At 43.9% G+C, this 21,786-nt stretch overlaps 4 non-coding genes across 4 annotated transcripts; all 4 read right to left on the reverse strand.

Annotated features, from left to right (window-relative positions):
• Positions 1–1,370: 1,370 nt before the first annotated feature.
• On the reverse strand, positions 1,371–1,442 carry TRNAW-CCA (transfer RNA tryptophan (anticodon CCA)). The gene has a single exon. It is a non-coding gene; the product is annotated as a tRNA-Trp (tRNA).
• A 4,884-nt stretch (positions 1,443–6,326) lies between these two features.
• TRNAW-CCA (transfer RNA tryptophan (anticodon CCA)) lies at positions 6,327–6,398 on the reverse strand. The gene has a single exon. It is a non-coding gene; the product is annotated as a tRNA-Trp (tRNA).
• A 3,148-nt stretch (positions 6,399–9,546) lies between these two features.
• On the reverse strand, positions 9,547–9,618 carry TRNAR-CCU (transfer RNA arginine (anticodon CCU)). The gene has a single exon. It is a non-coding gene; the product is annotated as a tRNA-Arg (tRNA).
• A 353-nt stretch (positions 9,619–9,971) lies between these two features.
• TRNAW-CCA (transfer RNA tryptophan (anticodon CCA)) lies at positions 9,972–10,043 on the reverse strand. The gene has a single exon. It is a non-coding gene; the product is annotated as a tRNA-Trp (tRNA).
• Between the last annotated feature and the right edge of the window lie 11,743 nt (positions 10,044–21,786).

The raw sequence follows: 21,786 nt of genomic DNA on the forward strand, positions 1-21,786 counted from the left end.
GAAGCAAAGGAAAAGGGACAAGTCATTGTAGACAGGCAAATAGGTAGATAGACAGATAGATGAAAATAATAAAAAAGAGAATTTGACCCGGACGTGATTCGAACACGCAACACTGATCTGGAGTCCGACGCGCTACCGTTGTGCCACCGAGTCCGCTTAGGGTAGCAGTTCACACCCAATCAGTAGCATGTTTTGCTCGGCCTTCAGTCGATAAAGCACAGGTAAAGAGACAAGTCATTCTAGACAGACAAATAAGTATATACACAGATGAAAATATTAAAAAAGAGAATTTGACCTGGACGTAATTCCAACGCACAACCTTCTGATCTGGAGTCAGACGCGCTACCATTGCGCCACCGAGTCCGCTCAGGGTAGCCGTTCGCACACACGTGGTAGCATGGTTTGCTCGGCCTTCTGTCGATGAAGCACAGGTAAAGAGACAAGTCATTGTAGACAGACAAAACTGTAGATAGATAGATATATGAAAATATTAAAAAGAGAATTTGACCCGGACGTGACTCGAACGCGCAACTTTCTGATCTGTATTCAGACGCGCTACCGTTGCGCCACCGATTCCGCTTAGGGTAGCCATTCGCACACACGTGGTAGCGTTTTTTGCTCGGCCTTCTGTCTATGAATCACAGGTAAAAAAACAAGTCATTATAGACAGACAAATAAGTAGATAGACAGATAGATGCAAATAATAAAAAAGAGAATTTGACCCGGACGTGACTCGAACGCGCAACTTTCTGATCTGTATTCAGACGCGCTACCGTTGCGCCACCGATTCCGCTTAGGGTAGCCATTCGCACACACGGGGTAGCATGGTTTGCTCGGCCTTCTGTCGATGAAGCACAGGTGAAGAGACCAGTCATTGTAGACAGACAAATAAGTAGATAGACAGATAGAAGAAAATAATAAAAAGAGAATTTGACCCGGACGTGATTCAAACACGCAACACTGATCTGGAGTCCGACGTGCTACCGTTGTGCCACCGAGTCCGCTTAGGGTAGCCGTTCACACACACGCGGTAGCATGTTTTCCTCGGCCTTCAGTCGAATAAGCACAGGTAAAGAGACAATTCCTTGTAGACAGACAAATAAGTATATACACAGATGAAAATATTAAAATTGAGACTTTGACCCAGACGTAATTTGAACACGCAACCTTCTGATCTGGAGTCAGACGTGCTACCGTGTCGCCACCGAGTCCACTTATGGCACCGTTCACACACACGCGGTAACATGTTTTGCTCGGCCATCTGTCGATGAAGCACACTTAAAAAGACAAATCATTGTAGACAGACAAATCATTGTAGACAGACAAATAAGTAGATAGACAGATACATGCAAATAATAAAAAAGAGAATTTGACCCGGACGTGATTCGAACGCGCAACTTTCTGATCTGGAGTCAGACGCGCTACCGTTGCGCCACCGAGTCCGCTTAGGGTAGCCGTTCGCACACACGTGGTAGCATGGTTTGCTCGGCCTTCTGTCGATGAAGCACAGGTAAAAAGACAAGTCATTGAAGACAGACAAATAAGTATATCATCATCATCATCATCAACATCATCATCATCATCATCATCATCATCATCATCATCATCATCATCAGCCTAACTACGTCCACTGCAGGACAAAGGCCTCTCCCATGTTCCGCCAGATAACCCGGTCCTGTGCTTGCTGCTGCCAATTTATGCAGGCAAACTTCTTAATCTCATCTGCCCACCTAACCTTCTTTCTCCCCCTAACCCGCTTCCCTTCTCTGGGAATCCAGTTAGCTACCCTTAATGACCAGCGGTTATGCTGTCTACGCGCTACATGCCCGGCCCATGTCCATTTCCTCTTCTTTATTTCAACTGTGATATCCTTAACCCCCGTTTCTTCTAGTTACTTCTAGTTCTTATTCTTCTAGTTACTTCAATCTCGTGGTTAGGCTCTGCGGTTATTATTACCTGCCCTAAGTAGACATAGTCTTTTACAACTTTAAGTGCACTATAACATATCTCGAAGCGCTGCTCCTTTCTGAGGTTGTTGTACATTACTTTCGTTTTCTGCAGATTAGTTTTAAGACCCACCTTTCTGCTCTCGTTGTCTAACTTTGTAATCATGAGTTGCAATTCGTCCCCTGAATTACTCAGCAATGCAATGTCATCGGCGAAGCGCAAGTTACTAAGGTATTCTCCATTAACTCTTATCCCTAACTGTTCCCATTCTAGGCTTCTGAAAACCTCCTGTAAGCAGGTGGTAAATAGCATTGGGGAGATTGTGTCCCCCGGCCTTACACCCTTCTTGATTGGTATTCTGTTGCTTTCTTTATGAAGCACTATGGTAGCAGTTGATCCCCTGTAGATTTCTTCCAGAATGTTTATATATACTTCATCTACGCCCTGATTCCGCAGTGTCTGCATGACGGCTGATATTTCTACTGAATCAAACGCCTTCTCGTAATCTATGAAGGCTATGTATAGTGGTTGGTTATACTCTGAGCATTTCTCTATTGCCTGATTGATAGTATGAATGTGGTCAATTGTTGAGTAGCCTGTTCGAAATCCTGCTTGTTCCTTTGGTTGATTGCATTCTAATGTTCTCTTTACTCTGTTAGCAATTACCTTTGTAAATAGCTTGTATACTAGAAAGAGCAAGCTGATCGGCCTGTAATTCTTCAAGTCCTTGTCATCTCCTTTCTTATGTATTAGGATCATGTTAGCGTTCTTCCAAGACTCTGATACCCTTCCCGTCAGGAGACACCTCGTAAACAGGGTGGCTAGTTTTTCTAACACAATCTGTCCTCCATCTTTATGTAGGTCTGATGTTACCTGATCCTCACCAGCAGCTTCGCCTCTTTGCATGCTCTCCAAAGCTTTTCTGACTTCTCCTATCATTACTGGTGGGGTGTCATCTGGGTTACTGCTAGTTCTTATAGTATTAAGGTCGTGGTTGTCTCGGCTACTGTACAGATCTCTGTAAAACTCCTCCGCTATTTTAACTATCCTATCCATATTGGTAGTTATTTTGCCTTCTTTGTCCCTTAGTGCTTACATTCCACTTTTGCCTATCCCAAGTTTCCTCTTCACTGCTTTGACGCTTCCTCCGTTTTTCAGAGCGTGTTCAATTCTCTCCATGTTATACCTTCTTACATCGCATATCTTACGCCTATTATTCAACTTCGAAAGCTCTGCCAGTTCAATTTTGTCTGTTGTACTTGAGACTTTCATGATTTGACGCTTCTTAATTAGGTTCTTCGTTTCCTGGGAAAGCTTGCCAGTGTCCTGTCTAACTACCCTGCCTTCAACTTCCACTGTACACTCCGTAATGATACTCGTCAGATTATCAATCATTGTGTCTACGCTAAGGTTAGTTTCCTCACTAAGAGCCGAGTACCTGTTCTGCAGCGACACTCTGAATTCCTGCACTTTCCCTCTCAGTACTAGCTCATTGATTGGATTCTTGCGTATCAGTTTCTGTCGTTCCTTCTTCAAGTCTAGGCGAATTCGAGATCGTACCATTCTATGGTCACTGCATCGTACCTTGCCAACCACTTCCACATCCTGCACGATTCCTGGGTGTGCAGTCATTATAATGTCTATTTCGTTTTTATTTTCACCATTAAGGCTCCTCTATGTCCACTTGCGGTTTTCTCGTTTTCGATAGAAGGTATTCAAAATCCGCAAATTATTGCGTTCTGCGAATTCTACTAGTAGCTCTCCTCTGGCGTTTCTAGTGCCGATGCCATAATCTCCTACTGCCTGGTCTCCAGCCTGCTTCTTCCCTACGTTTGCATTAAAGTCGCCCATCACTATAGTATACTGTGTTTTTACCTTACTCATTGCCGATTCCACGTCTTCATAGAAGCTTTCAACTGAAGCGTCATCATGGCTGGATGTAGGCGCGTAAGCCTGTACTACCTTCATCGTGAATTTTTTATTCATTATTCAGTTTAATAACAATACCTACCACCCTTTCATTATTGCTATAGTATTCCTCTATGTTGCCAGCTATGTTTATGTGAATTAAGAACCCCACTCCCAGTTCTCTTCTGTCTGCCAAGCCCCGATAGCAAAGGACGTGCCCATTCTGTAGCACAGTATAGGCCTCATCTGGCCTCCTAACCTCACTGAGCCCTACTATATCCCATTTAACACCCTCTATCTCGAATAGTACAGCTAGACTTCCCTCAATAGATAAGGTTCTAGCGTTAAATGTTGCCAAGTTCAGGTTCCAATGGCGGCCTGTCCGGATCCAGAGATTCTTAGCACCCTCTGCTGCGTTGCAGATCTGACCGCCGCCGTGGTCAGTTGCTTCGCAGCTGCTGCGGATGAGGGCCGTGAGTTATTTGACGTGTGCATGTGGGAGGTAGTGGCCAGATACTGCACCAGGGTGGCCAATTCTTCTCTAGTGAGGGAATGCGTTCCCGACGGTGGTTAACGGTGAGGCCGCACCCCCAGGCCTCTTAATGCAGTTCCATCAACACGCGGATTTTTTTTATCCGGTTGGGAACTGCTCGGCACCGGGTTTTGAACCACGGACCTCTTGCATGCGAGGCGGATGCTCTAACCACTACGCCATCGCCGCACTAAATAAGTATATACACAGATGAAAATATTAAAAATGAAAATTTGACCCGGACGTGATTAGAACACGCAATCTTCTGATCTGGAGTCAGACGTGGTACCGCTGCGCCACCGAGTCCGCTTAGGGTTCGCACACACGCGGTAGCATGTTTTGCTCGTCCTTCAGTCAATGAAGCACAGGTAAAGAGACAAGTCATTGTAGACTGACAAATAAGTATATACACAGATGAAAATATTAAAAATGAGAATTTGACCCGGACGTGATTTGTACGCGCAACCTTCTGATCTGGAGTCAGACGTGCTACTGTGTCGCCACCGAGCCCACTTAGGGTAGCCGTTCGCACACACGCCGTAGAATGTTTTGCTCGGCCTTCTGTCGATGAAGCACAGGTAAGGAGACATGTCATTGTAGACAGACAAATAACAAAATAGACAAATAGATGAAAATAATGAAAAAAAGAATTTGACCCGGACGTGATTCGAACACTCAACCTTCTAATCTGGAGTCAGACGCGCTACCGTTGCGCCACTGAGACCGCTTAGGGTAGCCGTTCGCTCACATGTGGTAGCAGGTATTGCTCGGCCTTCTGTCGATGAAGCACAGGTAAAGGGACAAGTCGATGAAGACAGACAAATAAGTAGATAGACAGATAGATGAAAATATTAAAAAGAGAATTTGACCCGGGCGTGATTCGAACAAGCAACTTTCTTATCTGGAGTCAGACGCGCTACCACTTTGCCACCGAGTCCGCTTAGGGTAGCCGTTCGCACACGCGCGGTAGCATGTTTTGTTCGGCCTTCTGTCGATGAACACAGGAAAAGGGACAAGTCATTGTCGACAGACAAATAAGTAGATAGATAGATGAAAATAATAAAAAAGAGAATTTGATCCAAACATGATTCGAACACGCAACCTTCTGATCAGGAGTCAGACGCGCTACGGTTGCGACACCGAGTCCGCTTATAGGGTAGCCCTTCGCACACACGCGGTAGCATGTTTTGCTCGGCCTTCTGTCGATGAAGCACAGGTAAAGGGACAAGTCATTGTAGACAGACAAATAGGTATATACACAGCTGAAAATAATAAAAATGACAATTTGACTCGGACGTGATTCGAACACGCAACCTTCTCATGTGGAACTTAACCTTCTGATTTGGAGAAAGACGCGTTACTGTTGCAGCACTGAGTGTATGTGGGTGGTCTTTTGCACACACACGGTAGCATCTTTTGCTCGGCCTTCTGTCTATGAAGCATGGGTAAAGGGACGAGTCATTGTACATAGACAGCGAAATGGATAGACAGATAGATGAAAATGAAAAAAGAACCTAAACCTGATGTGATTCGAACACTTAACCTTCTTATCTGTAAAATTACGCGTTATCGTTGCGGCACCGAGTGTACTTAGGGTGGTCTTTTGCACACACAGGGTAGCATGTTTTGCTCGGCATTCTGTCTATAAAGCATGGGTAAAGGGACAAGTCATTGTACATAGACAGAGAAATGGATAGACAGATAAATGAAAATGAAAAAAATAAGTTGAACCAGACGTGATCAGAACACTTAACCTTCTGATCTGGAAAAAGACGCGTTCCCGTTGCGGCACCGAGTCTACTTAGGGTGGTCTTTTGCACACACACGGTAGCATGTTTTGCTCGGCATTCTGTCGATTGAGCACAGATAAAGAGACAAGTCATTGTAGAGAGACAAATAAGTAGATAGACAGATAGATGGAAATAATAAAAAAAGAATTTGACCCGGACGTGATTCGAACGCGCAACCATCTGAGCTGGAGTCAGACGCGCTACCTTTGCGCCACCGAGTCCGCTTAGGGTAGCCGTTCGCACACACGCGGTAGCATGTTTTTCTCGGCCTTCTGTCGATGAAGCACAGGTAAAGGGACAAGTCAGTGAAAGAGACAAATAAGTAGATATATAAATAGATGAAAATAATTTTAAAAAGAGAATTTGACCCGGACATGATTCGAACACGCAACCTTCAGATCTGAAGTCAGACGCGCTACCGTTGCGCCACCGAGTCCGCTTAGGGTAGCCGTTCGCACACACGTGGTAGCATGGTTTGCTCAGCCTTCTGTCGATGAAGCACAGGAAAAGAGACAAGTCATTGTAGACAGACAAATAAGTAGATAGACAGATAGCTGAAAATGATAAAAAGAGAATTAGACCCGCATGCCATTCGAACGCGCAACCTTCTGATCTGGAGTCAGACGCGCTACTGTTGCGCCACCGAGTCCGCTTAGCGTAGCCGTTCGCACACACGTGGTAGCATGTTTTGCTCGGCCTTCTGTCGATGAAGCACTGGTGAAGGGACAAGTCATTGTAGACAGACAAATAGGTAGATAAACAGATGAAAATAAAAAATATGAGAATTTGACGCGGTCGTGATTCGAACACGCAACCTTCTGATCTGGAGACAGACGTGCTACCGTGTCGCCACCGAGCCCACTTTGGGTAGCCATTCGCACACACGCGTTAGCATGTTTTACTCGGCCATCTGTCCATGAAGCACAGGTAAAAGACAAGTCATTGTAGACAGACAAATAAGTAGATAGACAGATCGATGAAAATAATAAAGGGAGAATTTCACCCGGACGTGATTCGAACACGCAACCTTCTGATCTGGAGTCAGACAAGCTACCAATGTGCCACTGAGTCCGCTTAGGGTAGCCGTTCGCACACACGCGGTAGCATGTTTTCCTCTGCCTTCTGTCGATGAAGCACACGTAAAGAGACAAGTCATTGTAGACAGACAAATACGTATATACACAGATGAAAATAATAAAAATGAGAAATGGACCCAGAGGTGATTCGAACACGCAACCTTCTCATCTGGAACTTAACCTTCTGATTTGGAGAAAGACGCGATACCGTTGCGGCACTGAGTCTATGTAGGTGGTCTTTTGCACACACACGGTAGCATCTTTTTCTCGGCCTTCTGTCTATGAAGCATGGGTAAAAGAACAAGTCATTGTACACAGACAGTGAAACGGATAGACAGATAGATGACAATGAAAAAAAGAGAACTTTAACCGGATGTGATTAGAACACTTAACCTTCTGATCTGGAAAAAGACGTGTTACCGTTGCGGCACCGAGTCTACTAATTGTGGTCTTTTGCACACACATGGTAGCATGTTTCGCTCAGCCTTCTGTCCATGAAGCATGGGTAAAGGGACGAGTCATTGTACATACACAGAGAAATGGATAGACAGATAAATGAAAATGAAAAAAAGAACTTGAACCGGACGTGATACGAACACTTAACCTTCTGATATGGAGAAAGACGCGTTACCGTTGCGGACTGAGTTTATGTGGGTGGTCTTTCGCACACACACGGTAGGATATCTTGCTCGGCCTTCTGTCTATGAAGCATGGGTAAAGGGACAAGTCCTTGTACATAGACAGAGAAATAGATAGACAGATAACTGAAAATGAAAAAAATAAGTTGAACCAGACGTGATCACAACACTTAACCTTCTGGTCTGGAAAAAGACATGTTCCCGCTGTGGCACCGAGTCTACTTAGGGTGGTCTTTTGCACACACACGGTAGCATGTTTTGCTCGGTCTTCTGTCGATTGAGCACAGGTAAAGAGACAAGTCATTGTAGAGAGACAAATAGGTAGATAGACGGATAGATGAAACTAATAAAAAAGAGAATTTGACCCAAACTTGATTCGAACACGAAACCTTCTGATCAGGAGTCAGACGCGCTGCGGTTGCGACACCGAGTCCGCTTATAGAGTAGCCCTTCGCACACACGTGGTAGCATGTTTTGCTCGGCCTTCTGTCGATGAAGCACAGGTAAAGGGACAAGACATTGTAGACAGACAAAAAGGTAGATAGATAGATAGAAGAAAATAGCAAAAAGATAATTTCATGCGGACGTGATTCGAAGGCACAACCATCTGAGCTGGATTCAGACGCGCTTCCGTTGCGCCACAGAGTCCGCTTAGAGTAGCCGTTCGCACCCACGCGGTAGCATGTTTTGCTCGGCCTTCTGTCGATGAAGCACAGGTAAAGAGACAAGTCATTGTAGACAGACAAATAGGTACATACACAGCTGAAAATAATTAAAATGACAATTTGACCCGGACGTTATTCGAACACGCAACCTTCTCATCTGGAACTTAACCTTCTGATTTGGAGAAAGACGCGTTACTGTTGCAGCACTGAGTCTATGTGGGTGGTCTTTTGCACACACACGGTAGCATCTTTTGCTCGGCCTTTTGTCTATGAAGCATGGGTAGGGGGACAAGTCATTGTACATAGACAGCGAAATGGATAGACAGATAGATGAAAATGAAAAAAAGAGCCTAAACCTGATGTGATTCGAACACTTAACCTTCTTATCTGTAAAACGACGCGTTACCGTTGCGGCACCGAATCTACTTAGGGTGGTCTTTTGCACACACAGGGTAGAATGTTTTGCTCGGCCTTCTGTCTATGAAGCATGGGTAAAGGCACAAGTCATTGTACATAGACAGAGAAATGGATAGACGGATAGATGAAAATGAAAATAAAGAGAACTTGAACCGGACGTGATACGAACACTTAACCTTCTGATCTGGAGAAAGACTCGTTACCGTTGCGGCACTCATTGAGTCTATGTGGGTGGTCTCTCGCATACACACGGTAGCATGTTTTGCTCGGCCTTCTGTTTATGAAGCATGGGTAAAGGCACAAGTCCTTGTACATAGACAGAGAAATGGATAGACAGATAAATGAAAATGAGAAAAATAAGTTGAACCAGACGTGATTAGAACACTTGACCTTCTCATCTGGAAAAAGACGCGTTCCCGTTGCGGCACCGAGTCTACTTAGGGTGATCTTTTGCACACACACGGTAGCAGGTTTTGCTCGGCATTCTGTCGATTGAGCACAGGTAAAGAGACAAGTCATTGTAGAGAGACAAATAGGTAGATAGACAGATATATGAAAATCTTAAAAAAAACTTGACCCAAACTTGATTCGAACACGAAACCTTCTGATCAGGAGTCAGACGCGCTACCGTTGCGCCACCGAGTCCGCTTAGGGTAGCCGTTCGCACACGCGCGGTAGAATGTTTTGCTCGGCCTTCTGTCGATGAAGCACAGGTAAAGGGACGAGTCACTTTAGACAGACAAATAGGTAGATAGACAGATAGATAAAATAAATAAAAAGAAAATTTGACCCAGACGTGATTCGAATACGCAACCTTCTGATCTGGAGTCAGACGTGGTACCACTGCGCCACTGAGACCGCTTAGGGTAGCCGTTCGCACACACGCGGTAGGATGTTTTGTTCTGCTTTCTGTCGATTAAGCACAGGTAAAGGACAAGTCATTGTAGACGGACAAATAAGTATATAGACAGATGGATGAATATAATAAAGAGAGATTTTGACCCGGACGTGATTCGAACACGCAACCTTCTGATCTGGAGTCAGACGCGCTACCGTTGCGCCACCGTGCCGCTTGGGGTAGCCGTTCGCACACACGCGATAGCATGTTTTGCTCGGCCTTCTGTCGATGAAGCACAGGTAAAGGGACAAATAATTGTAGACAGACAAATAGGTAGATAAACACATGAAAATATAAAATAAAAGAATTGGACGCGGACGCGATTCGAACACGCAACCTTCTGATCTGGAGTCAGAAGTGCTACGTTGTCGCCACCGAGTCCACTTTGGGTAGCCATTCGCACACACGTGGTAGCATGTTTTACTCGGCCATCTGTCCATGAAGCAGAGGTAAAGGACAAGTACTTTGTAGACAGACAAATAAGTAGATAGACAGATAGATGAAAATAATAAAGAGAGAATTTGACCCGGACTTGATTCGAACACGCAACCTTCTGATCTGGAGTCAGACAAGCTACCAATGTGCCACTGAGTACGCTTAGCGTAGCCGTTCGCACGCACGCGGTAGCATGTTTTCTTCTGCCTTCTGTCGATAAAGCACACGTAAAGAGACAAGTCATTGTAGACAGACAAATACGTATATACACAGATGAAAATAATAAAAATGAGAATTTGACCCAGACGTGATTCGAACACGCAACCTTCTCATCTGGAACTTAACCTTCTGATTTGGAGAAGACGCGTTACCGTTGCGGCACTGAGTCTATGTGGGTAGTCTTTTGCACACACGCGGTAGCATCTTTTTCTCGGCCTTCTGTCTGTGAAGCATGGGTAAAGGAACAAGTCATTGTACATAGACAGAGAAACGGATAGACAGATAGATGACAATGAAAAAAAGAGAACTTTAATCGGACGTGATTAGAACACTTAACCTTCTGAACTGGAAAAAGATGTGTTACCGTTGCGGCACCGAGTCTACTAATGGTGGTCTTTTGCACACACATGGTAGCATGTTTTGCTCGGCCTTCTGTCTATGAAGCATGGGTAAAGGGACGGGTCATTGTACATAGACAGAGAAATGAATAGACACATAGATGAAAATGAAAAAAGAGAACTTGAACCGGAGGTGATACGAACACTTAACCTTCTGATCTGGAGAAAGACGCGTTACCGTTGCGGCACTGAGTTTATGTGGGTGGTCTTTCGCACACACACGGTAGGATGTCTTGCTCGGCCTTCTGTCTATGAAGAATGGGTAAAGGGACAAGTCATTGTACATAGACAGTGAAATTGATAGACAGATAGATGAAAATGAAAAAAAGAAAACTTGAACCGGACATGATTAGAACACCTAACCTTCTGATCTGGAAAAAGACGCGTTACCTTTGTGGCACCGAGTCTACTTAGGGTGGTCTTTTGCACACTCACAGTAGCATGTTTTGCTCCGCCTTCTGTCTATGAAGCATGGGTAAAAAAACAAGTCATTGTACATGGACTGAGAAATGGATAGACATATAGATGAAAGTGAAAAAACTTGAACCGGACGTGATTCGAACACTTAACCTTGTGATCTGGAGAAACAGGCGTTACTATTGCGGCACCGAGACTACTTAGGGGGGTCTTTTGCACACACGAGGTAGCATGTTTTGCTCGACGTTCTGTCTATGAAACATGGGTAAAGGGACAAGTCATTGTATATAGACAGAGAAATGGATAGACAGGGAGATGAAAATGAAAAAAAGAACTTAAACCTGATGTGATTCGAACACTTAACCTTCTTATCTGTAAAAAGACGCGTTACCAATGCGGCGCCAAGTGTACTTAGGGTGGTCTTTTGCACACACAGGGTAGCATGTTTTGCTCAGCCTTCTGTCTATAAAACATGGGTAAAGGGACAAGTCATTGTACATAGACAGAGAAATGGATAAACAGAGAGATGAAAATGAAAAAAAAAGAACCTAAACCTGATGTGATTCGAACTCTTAACCTTCTTATCTGTAAAATCTCGCGTTACCGTTGCGGCACCGAGTCTACTTAGGGTGGTCTTTTGCACACACAGGGTAGCATGTTTTGCTCGGTCTTCTGTCTACAAAGCATCGGTAAAGGGACAAGTCATTGTACATAAACAGAGAAATGGATAGACAGATAGATGAAAATGAAAAAAAGAGAATTTGAACCGGACGTGATTAGAACACTTAACCTTCTGATCTGGAAAAAGACGCGTTACCATTGCGGCACCGTGTCTACTTAGGGCGGAAATGAATTAAAATGAGAAAAAAAAAGAACTTTAACCAGACGTGATTAGTACACTTAACCTTCTGATCTTAAAAAATACGCGATACGGCAGCCGCACCGAGTCTACTTAGGGTGGTCTTTTGCACACACACGGTAGCATGTTTTGCTCGGCCTTCTGTCTATAAAGCAAGGGTAAAGGGACAAGTCATTGCACATAGACAGAGAAACGGATAGACGGATAGATAAAAATGAAAATAAAGAGAACTTGAACCGGACGTGATACGAACACTTAACCTTCTGATCTGGAGAAAGACGCGTTACCGTTGCGGCACTCACTGAGTCTATGTGGGTGGTCTCTCGCACACACACGTTAGCATGTTTTGCTCGGCCTTCTGTTTATGAAGCAATTGTAAAGGAACAAGTCCTTGTACATAGACAGAGAAATATATAGACAGATAGATGAAAATGAAAAAAAAAAGAAGTTGAACCAGACGTGCCTAGAACACTTAACCTTCTGATCTGGAAAAAGACGCGTTACCGTTGCGGCACCGAGTCTACTTAGGGTGGTCTTTTGCACACAAACGGTAGCATGTTTTGCTCGGCCTTCTGTCGATTGAGCACAGGTAAAGAGACAAGACATTGTAGAGAGACAAATAAGTAGATAGACAGATAGATGAAAATAATAAAAAAAGAGAATTTGACCCAAACTTGATTCGAACACGAAACCTTCTGATCAGTAGTCAGAAGCGCTACCGTCGCGCCACCGAGTCCGCTTAGGGTAGCCGTTCGCACACATGCCCTAGCATGTTTTGCTCGGCCTTCTGTCGATGAAGCACAGGTAAAGGGACATGTTGTTGTAGACATACAAATAACAAAAAAGACAAATAGATGAAAATAATGAAAAAAAGAATTTGACCCGGACGCGATTAGAACACTTAACCTTCTGATCTGGAAAAAGACGCGTTACCGTTGCGGCACCGAGTGTACTTAGGGTAGCCGTTCGCACACACGCGGTAGCATGTTTTGTTCGGCCTTCTGTCGATGAAGCACAGGTAAAGTAACAAGTCATTGTAGACAGACAAATAAGTAGATAGACAGATAGATAAAAATAATAAAAAGAGAATTAGACCCGGACGTCATTCAAACGCGCAACCTTCTGATCTGGAGTCAGACGCGCTACCGCTGCGCCTCTGAGTCCGCTTAGGGTAGCCGTTCGCACACACGTGGTTGCATGTTTTGCTCGGCCTTCTGTCGATGAAGCACTGGTGAAGGGACAAGTCATTGTAGACAGACAAATAAGTAGATATACACACGAAAATAAAAAATATGAGAATTTGACGCGGACGTGATTCCAAAACGCAACCTTCTGATCTGGAGTCGGACGTGCTACCGTGTCGCCACCGAGTCCACTTAGGGTATCCATTCGCACACACGCGGTAGCATGTTTTACTCGGCCATCTGTCCATGAAGCACAGGTAAAGGACAAGTCATTGTAGACAGACAAATAAGTAGATAGACAGATAGATGAAAATATAAAGACAGAATTTGACCTGGACGTGATTCGAACACGCAACCTTCTCATCTGGAGTCAGACAAGCTACCAATAGGCCACTGAGTCCGCTTAGGGTAGCCGTTCACACACACGCGGTAGCAGGTTTTCCTCGGCCTTCTGTCGCTGAAGCACACGTAAAGAGACAAGTCATTGTAGACAGACAAATACGTATATGCACGGATGAAAGTAATAAAAATGAGAATTTGACCCGGACGTGATTGGAACACGAGACCTTCTCATCTGGAACTTAACCTTCTGATTTGGAGAAAGACGCGTTACCGTTGCGGCACTGAGTCTATGTGGGTGGTCTTTTGCACACACCCGGTAGCATCTTTTTCTCGGCCTTCTGTCTATGAAGCATGGGTAAAGGAACAAGTCATTGTACACAGACAGAGAAACGGATAGACAGATAGATCACAATGAAAAAAACAGAACTTGAACGGGACGTGATTAGAACACTTAACCTTCTGATCTGGAAAAAGACGTGTTACCGTTGCGGCACCGAGTCTACTAAGGCTGGTCTTTTGCACACACATGGTAGCATGTTTTGCTCGGCCTTCTGTCTATGAAGCATGGGTAAAGGGACAAGTCATTGTATATAGACAGAGAAATGGGTAGACAGATAGATGAAAATGAAAAAAAGGACTTGATCCGGACGTGATACGAACACTTAACCTTCTGATCTGGAGAAAGACGCGTTACCGTTGCGGCACTGAGTTTATGTGGGTGGTCTTTCGCACACACACGGTAGGATGTCTTGCTCGGCCTTCTGTCTATGAAGAATGGGTAAAGGGACAAGTCATTGTACATAGACGGAGAAATCGATAGGCAGATAGATGAAATTGAAAAAAAAGAGAACTTGAACCGGGCATAATTAGAACACATAAACTTCTGATCTGGAAAAAGACGCGTTACCGTTGTGGCACCGAGTCTACTTAGAGTGGTCTTTTGCACACACACGGTAGCATGTTTTGCTCGGCCTTCTGTCTATGAAACATGGGTAAAAAAACAAGTCATTGTACATAGACTGAGAAATAGATAGACAGATAGATGAAAATAAAAAAACTTGAACCGGACGTGATTCGAACACCTAACCTTGTGATCTGGAGAAAGACGCGTTACTGTTGCGGCACCGAGACTACTTAGGAGGGTCTTTTGCACACACGAGGTAGCATGTTTTGCTCGGCCTTCTGTCTATGAAACAAGGGTAAAGGGACAAGTCATTGTACATAGACAGAGAAATGGATAGACAGGGGGATAAAAAAGAAAAAAAAGAACTTAAACCTGATGTGATTCGAACACTTAACCTTCTTATCTATAAAAAGACGCGTTACCATTGCGGCACCGAGTCTACTTAGGGTGGGCTTTTGCACACACACGGTAGCATGTTTTGCTCGGCCTTCTGTCTATGAAGCATGGGTAAAAGGACTAGTCATTGTACATACACAGAAAAATGGATAGACAGATTGATGAAAATGAAAAAAAAGAGAACTTAAACCGGACGTGATTCGAACGTTGAACCTTCTGATCTGGAGAAAGCCGCGTTACCGTTGTGGCACTGAGTCTACTTAGGGTGGTCTTTTGCACACACACGGTAGCATGTTTTGCTCGGTCTTCTGTTGAGGAAGCACAGGTAAAGAGACCAGCCATTCTAGATGGACAGATATATGAAAAAGAAAAAAAGGGAACTTGACCTGGACGTAATTAACACACGCAACGTAGTGATCTAGGGTCAGGCGCGCTAACGTTGCGCCACCGAGTCACACTTGAGGGGAGAGGGGGGGCTTTTGCACACACGTGGTAGCATGCTTTGCTCGGCCTTCTGTCTATGAAGCGTGGGTAAAAGGGCAAGTCATTGTACACAGACAGAGAAATGGATAGACGGAATGATGAAAATGAAAAAAAGAGAACTTGAACTGGACGCGATTAGAACACTTAACCTTCTGATCTGGAAAAAGACGCGTTACCGTTGCGGCACCCAGTCTAATTAGGGTGGTCTTTTGCACACGCGAGGTATCATGTTTTGCTCGGCCTTCTGTTTCTGAAACATGCGTGAAGGGACAAGCCTTTGTACATAGACAGAGAAATGGATAGACAGATAGATGAAAATGAAAAAAAGAACTTAAACTTGACGTGATTTGAACACTTAAACTTCTTATCTGTAAAAAGACGCGTTACTGTTGCGGCACCGACTTTACTTAGGGTGGCCTTTTGCACACACACGGTAGCATGTTTTGCTCGGCCTTCTGTCTATAAGGCATGGGTAAAGGGACAAGTCATTTTACATAGACAGAGAAATGGATAGACAGATAGATGAAAATGAAAAAAAGAGAACTTGAACCGGACGTGATTAGAACACCTAACATCCTGATCTGGAAGAAGACGCGTTACCTTTGCGGCACCGAGTCTGCTTAGGCTGGAAATAGATGAAAATGAAAAAAGTGAACTTTAACTGGATGTGATTAAAACAATTAACCTTCTGATCTGGAAAAAGACGCGCTACCGTTGCGGCACCGAGTCTACTTAGGGTGGTCTTTTGCACACACAGGGTAGCATGTTTTGCTCAACCACCTGTCTATCAAGCATGGGTAAAAAGACAAGTCATTGTACATAAACAGAGAAACGGATAGACAGATAGATGAAAATGAAAAAAAGAGAACTTGAACCGGACGTCATACGAACACTTAACCTTCTGATCTGGAGAAAGACGCGTTACTGTTGCGTCACTGAGTCTATGTGGGTGGTCTGTTGCAGACACACGGTAGCATGTTATGCTCGGCCTTTTGTTTATGAAGCATGTGTAAAAGGACAAGTCATTGTACATAGACAGAGAAACGGATAGACAGACAGATGAAATTGAAAAAAGAGAACTTGAACTGGACGTGATTAGAACACTTAACCTTCCGATCTGGAAAAAGACGCGTTACCGTTGCGGCACCGAGTCTACTTAGGATGGTCTTTTGCACACGGAAGCATGTTTCGCTCGGCCTTCTGTCTATGAAGCATGGGTAAAAGGACAAGTCAATGTACATAGACAGAAAAATGGATAGACAGATAGATGAAAATGAAAAAAGAGAACTTGAACTGGACGTGATAAGAACACTTAACCTTCTGATCTGGAAAAAGACGCGTTACCGTTGCGGCGCCAAGTCTACTTAGGGTGGTATTTTGCAAACACATGGTAGCATGTTTTGCTCGGCCTCCTGTCTATGAAGCATGGGTAAAGGGACAAGTCATTGTACATAGCCAGAGAAATGGATAGACAGATATATGAAAATGAAAAATAGAGAACTTGAACCGGACGTGATTAAAACACTTAACCTTCTGATCTGGAAAAAGACGCAATACGGTTGCGGCACCGAGTCTACTTAGGGTGGTCTTTTGCACACACACGGTAGCATAATTTGCTCGGCCTTCTGCCTATGATGCATGGGTAAAAGGTGAAGTCATTGTACATAGACAGAGAAACGGACAGACAGAATGATGAAAATGAAAAAAAAGAACTTGAACCGGACATGAATAGAACACTTAACCTTCTGTTCTCGAAAAGGGCGCGTTACCGTTGCGGATCGAGTCTACTTAGGGTGGTCTTTTACACACACACGGTAGCATGTTTTGCTCGGCCTTCTGTCTATGAAACAAGGGTAAAGGGACAAGTCATTGCACATAGACAGAGAAATGGATACGCAGATAGATGAAAATAAAAAAAGAGAACTTGGACTGGACATGATTAGAACACTTGACCTTCTGATCTGGAGAAAGACGCGTTACCGTTGCGGCGCCAAGTCTACTTAGGGTAGTCTTTTGCACACACAGGTTAGCATGTTTTGCTCGGCCTTCTGTCTATAAAACATGGGTAAAGGGACAAGTCACTGTACATAGTCAGAGAAGTGGAAAGACAGATAGATGAAAATTAAAAAAAGAGAACTTGAAGCGGACGTGATTAGAACACTTAACCTTCTGATCTGGAAAAAGACGCGTTACCCTTGCGGCACCGTGTCTACTTAGGGTGGAAATGAATTAAAATGAAAAAAAGAAAACTTTAACCAGACGTGATTAGAACACTTAACCTTCTGATCTGGAAAAAGACGCAATACGGTTGCGGCACCGAGTCTGCTTAGGGTGGTCTTTCGCACACACACGGTAGCATAACTTGCTCGGCCTTCTGTCTATGATGCATGGGTAAAAGAACAAGTCATTGTACATACACAGAGAAACGGACAGACAGAAAGATGAAAATGAAAAAAGGAACTTGAACCGGACGTAAATTGAACACTTAACCTTCCGATCTGGAAAAAGAAGCGTTACCACTGTGGCACCGAGTCTAATTAGAGTGGTCTCTTGCACACACACGGTAGCATGTTTTGCTCGGCCTTCTGTCTATGAAGCAAGGGTAAAGGGACAAGTCATTGCACATAGACAGAGAAATGGATAGACGGATAGATGAAAATGAAAAAAAAGAGAACTTGAACCGGATATGATACGAACACTTAACCTTCTGATCTGGAGAAAGACGCGTTACCGTTGCGGCACCATGTTTACTTAGGGTGGAAATGAATTAAAATGAAAAAAAGAGAACTTTAATCAGACGTGATTAGAACACTTGACCTTCTGATGTGGAAGAAAACGCGTTACCATTGCTGCACCGAGTCTACTTAGGGTGGTCTTTTTCACACACACGGTAGCATGTTTTTCTCGGCCTTCTGTCTATGAAACAAGCGTAAAGAGACAAGTCACTGTACATAGCCAGAGAAATGGATAGACAGATATATGAAAATGAAAAAAAGAGAACTTGAACGGGACGTGATTAGAACACTTGACCTTCTGATCTGGAAAAAGACGCGATACGGTTGCGGCACCGAGTCTACTTAGGGTGGTCTTTTGCACACACACGGTAGCATAACTTGCTCGGCCTTCTGTCTATGATGCGTGGGTAAAAGGACAAGTCATTGTACATACACTGACAAACGGATAGACAGAATGATAAAAATGAAAAAAAGAACTTGTACCGGACGTGAATAGAACACTTAACCTTCTGTTCTCGAAAAATACGCGTTACCGTTGCGGCACCGAGTCTACTTAGGGTGGTCTTATGCACACACACGGCAGCATGTTTTGCTCGGCCTTCTGTCTATGAAGCAAGGGTAAAGGGACAAGTCATTGCACTAGACAGAGAAATGGATAGACAGGTAGATGACAATAAAAAAAAGAACTTGAACTGCACGTGATTAGAACACTTGACCTTCTGATCTGGACAAAGACGCGTTACCGTTGCGGCACTGAGTTTATGTGGGTGGTCTTTTGCACACACACGGTAGGATGTTTTGCTCGGCCTTCTGTCGTTGAAGCATGGGTAAAAGAACAAGTCATTGTACATAGACTGAGAAATGGATAAACAGATAGATGAAAATGAAAAAAACTTGAACCGGACGAGATTCGAACAATAAACCTTGTGATCTGGAGAAATACGCGTTACCGTTAAGGCGCCAAGTCTACTTAGGGTAGTCTTTTGCACACACAGAGTAGCATGTTTTGCTCAGCCTTCTTTCTATAAAACATGGGTAAAGGGACAAGTCATTGTACATAGACTGAGAAATGGATAGACAGATAGATGAAAATGAAAAATATTTGAAGCGGACGTGATTAGAACACTTAACCTTCTGATCTGGAAAAAGAAGCGTTACCCTTGCGGCACCGTGTCTCCTTAGGGTGGAAATGAATGAAAATGAAAAAAAGAGAACTTTAACCAGACGTGATTAGAACACTTAACCTTCTGATCTGGAAAAAGACGCGATACGGTTGCGGCACCGAGTCAACTTAGGGTGGTCTTTTGCACACACACGGTAGCATAACTTGCTCGGCCTTCTGTCTATGATGCATGGGTAAAAGGACAAGTCATTGTGCATAGACAGAGAAGCGGACAGACAGAAAGATTAAAATGAAAAAAAAGAACTTGAACCAGACGTGAATAGAACACTTAACCTTCCGATCTGGAAAAAGACGCGTTACCACTGCGGCACCGAGTCTACTTAGGGTGGTCTTTTGCACACACACGGTAGCATGTTTTGCTCGGCCTTCTGTCTATGAAGCAAGGGTAACGGGGCAAGTCATTGCACATAGACAGAGAAATGGATAGACGGATAGATGAAAAGGAAAAAAAAGAGAACTTGAACCGGATATGATACGAACACTTAACCTACTGATCTGGAGAAAGACGCGTTACCGTTGCGGCACTGAGTCTACTTAGAGTGGGCTTTTGCACACACACGGTAGCATGTTTTGCTCGGCCTTCTGTCTAAGAAGCATGGGTAAAGGGACAAGTCATTGTACATAGACAGAAAAATGAATAGACAGATTGATGAAAATGAAAAAAAGAGAACTTGAACCGGACGTGATTCGAACACTTAACCTTCTGATCTGGAGAAAGAAGCGTTACCGTTGCGGCACCGAGTGTATTTATGGTGGTCTTTTGCACACACAGGCTAGCATGTTTTGCTCGGTCTTCTGTCTATGAAGCATGGGTAAAGGGACAAGTCATTGTACATAGACAGAGAAATGAATAGACAGATAGATGAAAATGAAAAAAAAAGAGAACTTGAACCAGACGTGATTAGAACACTTAACCGTCTGATCTGGAAAAAGACGCGTTACCGTTGCGGCACCGTGTCTACTTAGGGGGGAAATGAATTAAAATGAAAAAAAGAGAACTTTAATCAGACGTGATTAGAACACTTGACCTTCTGATGTGGAAGAAAACGCGTTACCATTGCGGCACCGAGTCTACTTAGGGTGGTGTTTTTCACACACACGGTAGCATGTTTTGCTCGGCCATCTGTCTATGAAACAAGCGTAAAGGGACAAGTCATTGCACATAGACAGAGAAATGGATAGACGGAAAGATGAAAACGAAAAAAAAGAACTTGAACCAGACGTGATACGAACACTTAACCTTCTGATCTGGAGAAAGACGCGTTACCGTTGCGGCACTGAGTCTATGTGGTGGTCTCTCACACACACACGGCAGGATCTTTTGCTCGGCCTTCTGTTTATGAAGCATGGGTAAAGGGACAAGTCCTTGTATATAGACAGAAAAATGGATAGACAGATAGATGAAAATGAATAATGACAAGTTGAACCAGACGTGATTAGAACATTTAACCTTCTGATCGGGAAAAAGACGCGTTACCGTTGCGGCACCGAGTCTACTTAGGGTGGTCTTTTGCAAACACGGTAGCATGTTTTGCTCGGCCTTCTGTCTATGAAGCAGGGGTAAAAGGGCAAGTCATTGTACATAGACAGAGAAATGGATAGACAGATAGATGAAAATAAAAAAAAAGACTTGAACCGGACGTGATACGAACACCTAACCTTCTGATCTGGAAAAAGACGCGTAACCGTTGCGGCGCCGAGTCTACTTAGGGTGGTATTTTGCAAACACATGGTAGCATGTTTTGCTCGGTCTTCTGTCTATGAAGCATGGGTAAAGGGACAAGTCATTGTACATAGACAGAGAAATGGATAGACGGATAGATAAAAATTAAAAAAAAGAATTTGAACCGGACGTGATTCGAACAGTTAACTTTCTGATCTGGAAAAAGACGCGTTACCGTTGTGGCCCCGAGTCTGCATAGGGTGGCCTTTTGCACACACAGGGTAGCTTGTTTTGCTCGGACATATCTCCATAAAGCATAAGTAAAGAGACAAGTCACTGTACATAGCCAGAGAAATGGATAGACAGATATATGAAAATGAAAAAAAGAGAACTTGAACGGGACGTGATTAGAACACTTAACCTTCTGATCTGGAAAAAGACGCGATACGGTTGCGGCACCGAGTCTACTTAGGGTGGTCTTTTGCACACACACGGTAGCATAACTTGCTCGGCCTTCTGTCTATGATGCGTGGGTAAAAGGACAAGTCATTGTACATACACAGACAAACGGATAGACAGAATGATGAAAATGAAAAAAAAAGAACTTGTACCGGACGTGAATAGAACACTTAACCTTCTGTTCTCGAAAAATACGCGTTACCGTTGCGGCACCGAGTCTACTTAGGGTTGTCTTTTG

Source organism: Rhipicephalus microplus, chromosome 5 (assembly GCF_043290135.1).
Source record: "Rhipicephalus microplus isolate Deutch F79 chromosome 5, USDA_Rmic, whole genome shotgun sequence".
Lineage (NCBI taxonomy): Eukaryota > Metazoa > Arthropoda > Arachnida > Ixodida > Ixodidae > Rhipicephalus > Rhipicephalus microplus.